We start from the raw sequence: 7,257 nt of genomic DNA on the forward strand, positions 1-7,257 counted from the left end.
AGCATGTCGTCTATGTATACCTCCATGAGTTTTCCTATGCGGGAGGAAAAGACTTTGTTCATCAGTCGCTAGTAAGTAGCCCCCGCATTCTTCAATCCAAAAGGCATTACTATATAGCAATAATTAACCTTTGGAGTTATGAAAGAGGTCTTTTCTTGATCCAATTTGTGCATTGGGATTTGATTGTATCCCGAGTATGCGTCCATAAAGGATAGATATTGGTAGCCTGAGGCCAAGTCGACCAGAGTATCAATGCTGGGAAGTGGGTAGGGATCCTTAGGACAGGCTTTGTTAAGGTCGGGTAGGGGATGAAGGGCCACCTTCCAAGGCTGGTCCTTTCATCCTTATTGGTCTTGGCTTTATGTTTGGGTTAGGGTACGAACAATGATTATGTTTGGTAAATTATTTTTAAAATTTAAAAAGATCATAATAGGTATAAATATATGCTAAATTTGAATATATATTAATATATAAAATTACAATCACAAATTAATTTTAAAAAATATTCTTTTAGGTATTTTTAATAGCACTTTTAAATTTTAAACTACAAGTATAAACACATTTTTTAATTTACTAAACATAAAATAAGATATTTGTATTTTTCAAAAAGGACAAGTATCTCCGTAAAAATTTTTACCAAGTTTAGAATTAATAAATTAAATTTATGATTAATTATTTAATATTATTTAAGATATATTAAATCATAATTTAGAATTGCATACTATTTAATTTTTTTTCTTAAGCTAGTAATTTATTTCATTTATTGGAATGGAATGAAAACAATCAAGGATGGTCCAATTTTTGGACAGCCAAAAAATGAATCTAACATATTTTTTTAAAAAGTCTTATTGGCACAAAAATATGACAACCTAATACCTATTTCTATTATCATTGTGATTACTAGTTAGCTTGAGCATTCCCTCTGCATTTCTCAAAAATTAATAAATTCCATATCTTTCAGGTGATTATTACTGCAATTGTTATCTTCTTTTTCCCATTTTGTCCTCTCAGCATTCCATCAGTAAAGCGGCTCCATCTTTTCCAAAATTCATTCGAGCTATCCACAAGCAGGTTAGCATCTATTGTTGTCTTTCACCATATATCCTTTGACATCAAGCATTCAATTAGATAATGAGTCACTAACTCTACCTCTGAATTGCGTCTAGGGCACTCTTCTGTGATTCTTGGAATTTGGCAATGGAGTTTTCGACGAATAGGGAGTCCGTCATACAGTACTTTCTAGAGAAATACTTTAACTTTTGTTGGGTATTAAAGGTCTCATAATAGATTCTAGAGCTTCTTGTCCTTGCAAACCTTGGGTAGGTTGTTCGGCGACAGGTGGGTGAGCTGAAAACTAATTTTGTACCCTAAAGCCACTGTGTAATGACCATCATTTTCACCTATCCAGGTAATATGGTCTTCTTCCTGATTTGTAATATTCATCTATAATATTGCTGAAGCTATTTCTGAACTAAATTGATTCCAATTTGTATCCTTGATAAACCACAATTTGATGGTTTATTTTATATTGAAATAAGTGAATTTTATCAACTTATCCTACATTTATTCACTGAAATAGCATACTTTTGTAAATTTTGTCTGAATTGTGCTTAAGATTAAAAATATGTTTTTTAGACTTTTAAATTGCTAAATTCCATTCGATGTCATGTGTGTTTGTTAAGTGATTTTAGGCTTAGAAGGCAAGGATTGCTTGAAGAAGTGAAGGAAAAGTATGCAAAGTAGAGAATTTAGGAAGAAATATACTTTTGAGCATTTCAGGGTCATGCATACACATGAATATCAAGTTGTGCATACGCATGCCTTATGCGTATGCATGTTTTAGAGATTCGCGAAGTCATGTGTATGCATGCCTCATGCGTATGCACGACTGTCAGCACGTGAGTTCACTTAAGTGAACACGTGGGTCGCGATTTCAGGCCAATTTTGGGCCCAATCCAACTCATTTTTGAAGTATTATTTCAAGCCAAACTCAAAGAGATCAAAGGAGAGAAATTAAGATAGATTTTTGTTATATTTTAGGTTAGATTTCTAGAGAGAGAAGCTCTCTTTTCTCTCTAGAATTTAGGGTTTTAGGTTTATTTCTCTCCAGAGATTTAGGTTTTGAGCTTGCTTTGATTTAGTTTCATTTACAATTTCTTGTTCTAGCATCTTAATTCTGTTAGTTTACTTGTTAATTTCATCTATTTTGTCTCTTGATATTCTTGCATCTCGGCCATGACAATATCAAAAGCATGATGTAGAATTCCGGTCAGCTCCTCGGATTTTGACATAAATTCATAAATATTGTGCGACCAAAACACCAAATCATCGGATCTCTTGCTTCTCGGCTCCAGTAGAGGCTTGTCTTGTCTGCTCTTGATATGTGTGTGCCTCCTCTTTATGTTCTTACTCCATCGTTCCAATATATATTTTGGTGCCACTGTATCTACGCGCTCAAAGCTTAAGATACTCAGAGAATGACGGCACAGTATGCCCCTTGACTTAAACAACAAGAACTGACACTTTACTTCTCATGATACTGCGTCATACATAATAAAAAACTTGTTGAATGTGGTGTTAGAAACTTGCTCTACAACTTCGTATGTCGTAAAACCTAGAGTGGAATGCATTGATCTTGTGATGCAATTCACCTTTTCTCTGAATTGTGCTTGAACTTCCCTGAACTTTTCGTGAGTATACACGTGCTGAAATTGAGCTTCTATTGCTGAATTTGTTTTTCACGGTATCACGGTGTGAAAATTTGCAGCATCAAATTCTCTCTCTCTTTGCTCTCTGCTTGCTAGGCAATTATCGTATTGCTTTACAAATTGAATCAAGGAGCTATTCAGTATGATAAACTTGTTAAAAAAGGCATGCATGCTCTCGCTCCTTTGTGTTCTTCTCATCTCACCTAAAAGTGGTGATCCAGATAAACCGGAATCCATAAATGGCGATCTTCAAATAGCTCTACAGAAAGAATCGAAAACATACGCCCATATAAACTGAAAGTTATTCACGTTTTCATCAAAAAAGTAATAACATCAAATAATTCAAATTAAAACCTCAGTTACCTAAAAGCCACTTATTGCCTTCAACACAGTACTTTGTGACAAAATTATTCCAATTTCTATCGAATGTATCTTTTTGTAAACGAGTTCCAAACGACATGACTCATCTCTTGTTCGATTTCTTCCTATCGCTTGTAGCCCTTTGATTTCCTTGGGATCTTCTTCATGATGTGCCAAATGAACCACCGGTGAATTTCTGTTGGCATACACATCTCAATAGCCCTTTGCATCGATGCTCATTGATCAGTAAGAGTGTCTTTTGGTGCCTTCCCTCCCATGTAATGGAGCCAACATTCGAATAGCCATTTGAATGATTGGATATCCTTATTTTTTATCAAAGCGCATCCGAGAAGTGTCAACTAACTGTGGTAATTCACGCCCATAAAAGAACCAAAAACCAGATTGTACCTGCAAAAATGGACACTAACAATTGTTATGAACCGAAATGTGTTGCCTCTGTGAACCTAAAACTATATGTTAGTGAACCGAATACCTATTTGTGTTGTAAGTGGTATCAAATATGCAGCCCTACTTCTTGCATCAGTCCAAAATGTATTTTTGATGGAGTGATCACCTTTGAAGTTAAACTCGAAAAAGAAATTTTGATTCTTCTCTTTCATTCTTAATAAGTACTTGCCAAATTCTTTGGCATCGTCTTGTTCAAAAATATTCTGTGCTTTCCTTGTAATGTAATTTCTCACGTCTTTTTCTATAAAACTTAGTTCCCGATGACTTTTTGCTACTGCTACGAATGACTAATATGTGTTACTTGGTCTGATTCTGACTTCCTCGTTGTTTTCAATGGTGCGACGTACAAACATGCTTAGCTCCCTGTGTTGTTTGAGCATCTCTGCTCGATCTGGACAGCAAGGGTGTGAATGATTTAGAATAACTTTGGAAATTATCCAAAGACGATATCTTGAATTTCCACTTCCCCTCTCTACTACATGTGATTAGTTTATTCTTAATCTCATCTCCCTTCCAAGTTGTGTTCCTTATTTTGGTAGAAAAACCGACAAGTTTGGAATAATCTTTGTAGAACTTTCCAGCTTCTTTTAGTGTCTTGAAAGTTATCCCAATCTTTGGGACAAATTGTTTATCCACAACACACATGGACTATAAAATTAACCGAAAATATTATTAAAGTGAAACCATTGTATAATACTAAATGAACCGAATATTTTCCATTATATAAATTCAAATTCAAACACCTGCATCCAGAATGAACCGAAAATATAATCAAAGTAAAAACATTGTATAATATTAAATGAACCGAACATTGTCCATTATATAAATTCAAATTCAGAACACCTGCAGCTAGAATAAACCGAGAAATACTATCAAAACAAAACCAATGTACAATGCTAAATGAATTGAATATTGTCATTAAATAAAATTAAATTCAAAACACTTGCATCTAGAATTTAGCGATTACATTCCATTTAATTTAATTCAATTCAAAACAGCTACGTCCAGAATTTAACAATTGCATTCCATTCAATTCAATTCAAAATTGAATAATCCAAACCTCATCCCCTTGATTCGATTCAGAAGAATAATCTAAATTACTCTCATTCAACTGGTTTGAAGTTGAATCCTTCATTATTTTGATGTGCTATTGAAATCTAAAAATGAACAAGAAAACAAAGAAGATAAATGCTATGCAGATCGAAGAAGAAAATGAAGAAGAATAGGATGAAGATAAATACAATGCAGATCAAGGAAGAAAACGAAGAAGAACGATGAGAGCAGAGAAGAAAACGAAGAAGAATGACAAGCAGCAGAGAAGAACGACGGGAGCTTATTATGTTGAAGAATACAATGCAGATCGAAGAAGGTTTACGTTGAGGAAGATGCTTTACATAATTACGTTAATAGACGGGGGGGGGGGGCGCGTGAATGAAAAATAACTTGGTTGACTTAGTTAGAGTTATTGCATGGATGTGGAGTATTATTGAATTTAAATATATGAGAGAGAAGATTTGAGACATAATATCTAAAAATAATTATTATAATTATTTTGTTAAATTTTTATAGATAATAACTAATTAATGGTGTAAAGGATGAATTTTGATGAGTATCTAGTTATACCCAAAATTATCATATTTTATTTTTGAAAATATTTGTTTTTATTTATTTATGAAAAAAAAATCTATACCTGGCTCATTTAACACCGCCAGGCCTATCCATAAATTCTATAGCCTGTGGTGGTTCCCGCATTTATTTTTCTTTATAAGACAATGACAACAACAAAACACATGTTAAAAACTCAAACTCCCATCATCATTCTCCAAAACCCTTCTACACAACAATGGCTCCATCAACAAGAAATTCACCGGACTTACCAGATGAATGTTGGGAATCAGTCTTCGAACACGTTAGCGATCTTCTCGATCTCAAATCACTCTCCCTCCTCTCATGCCGCTTCATTTTGTATCTCTAGAATTGCTCGTTTATTGAAGATACTTAAACTTATTCAGAATCATTACAAAGGTAATAAAAATTTCAAGAAAATAGTTCATCGTTTAATTACCTAAAATTTAGTAGCCAAACCTTTCTTCTTTTCCTAAAGTTCTCTAATCTATTTTTTTAGAATAAATAAAGAGAGCATTGATTAATAGATATAAGAGCAACAAAATATGAATTAAAAAAAACAAATGAAGCAAGTAGCTATATGCATACCTGAGCCCTTAATTTTCTAATTGTCGATTCTTGAATAGCCTCCTTTCTGGAAATCTCTTCACCTGAGATGAGATACATTCTAACATAAAAAAGGACCTTTATGATATCCAATTGTAACTATAATAGCAATGCCCCTCAAATATATTATTCATTTGTCAACACAAGATAAGAAAAATTAATACATTACATATGAAAATTATAATTGCATTTTTTTATTTATTTATTACAGTGGAAGGCACTAGGCCCAAAAGGAAAAGAAGGCTAAACAAATCAAATTTTAATTGGATGAAAAAATGACAAATATATTCCTAACCTTTTGTCTTGCAAACATTTTTGTCACTGACCATTTGAAAATACTTTTAAGTCCTTCACCTCCTTAAAAGTTGGACAAATTAGTCTCTTCGTGCAAATGCCTCCGTTAGACTCAACAGAAAAGTCTGACGTGGCTCCTGCTCTGATGACCTGGCCTTACGGGTGCACACATGGCATATAAATGGAATGATAGTTTTAAAAACTGGACAAATAAGTCCCTCCTCTCAAAACTACATCATTTTGTGTGGCAACCTTTTACACACATAGGTAGTGAACTTGACTCCTCCTGGCATTTTCATGGCTTACATAGCTTTCCATGGCTAAATTATCTTTAATTGGCCAATGTTGTTGATTATCACCACCACAATTTGAGTGTGATTTCCCTCTATCACCATTCATTCTCTCAACTATCCAAAGAAAAAGTAGTTCTTGAGAGGGAATTTAATATTCCCTTGATAAACCAAACAGAAAGATAGGTTGCACCATGGGCAGGAGATAAAGAGCAAAAATTGAATTGGTAGTGTTGGAAACTTCATAACAGCCCATTGTAGTCCCATTATACAATTTTTTCAAAGGGTGTGGCCACACCACAATACATAGGGCACATTTTCAATAATGTTGAAAGATTCCTAGCATATTGGGCATTCCAGCCCTTCTTCTCTCCCAACAACTGAATTTTCATCATCAGAACATTCCGATGCAGAATAAGTTGGCTTTGTGGAATCATTTTTTTACCGCACACTTCCAGCAATACAGTATGAAGGAAAGTTCCACATTCTCAATCACAATAGATAAAATAACCAAGCATAACGGATCATTTGAACTTCAATGGGATCATTAGTGGTCAACTCCTGGCATCCAATCTAAAAAAGCCAAATAGGACAGAGTTACATAAGTGTAGCCAGGTAAAACCTAGAAAAGTTATTTTTAGGGAGGAAAAAAAACAAATTAAAGAAAGAACATTAACCACAACAACATCTTCGCTCAAAACTAAATCATGATGGAGGAATAGAAAACCAAACATACATTAGAAGTAAATATTATATACGCATCTTGCTAAGCAATGATCATATGCAATACACCAATAATATTAATCTAATTCATGCATCTGATACACATTCTATTAGCTATAAAAGATGCTTATAATACATGTCTTCCTTTGGATTTTACTATAAATAACAAAACAAACATGTAA

General features: G+C 33.7%; 1 pseudogene; it reads right to left on the minus strand.

The window, feature by feature from the left end:
• Positions 1 to 3,823: 3,823 nt before the first annotated feature.
• LOC130949389 (uncharacterized) lies at positions 3,824 to 6,838 on the minus strand (annotated as a pseudogene).
• Between the last annotated feature and the right edge of the window lie 419 nt (positions 6,839 to 7,257).

This window comes from Arachis stenosperma, chromosome 9 (genome assembly GCF_014773155.1).
Source record: "Arachis stenosperma cultivar V10309 chromosome 9, arast.V10309.gnm1.PFL2, whole genome shotgun sequence".
In the NCBI taxonomy this organism is placed as follows: domain Eukaryota; kingdom Viridiplantae; phylum Streptophyta; class Magnoliopsida; order Fabales; family Fabaceae; genus Arachis; species Arachis stenosperma.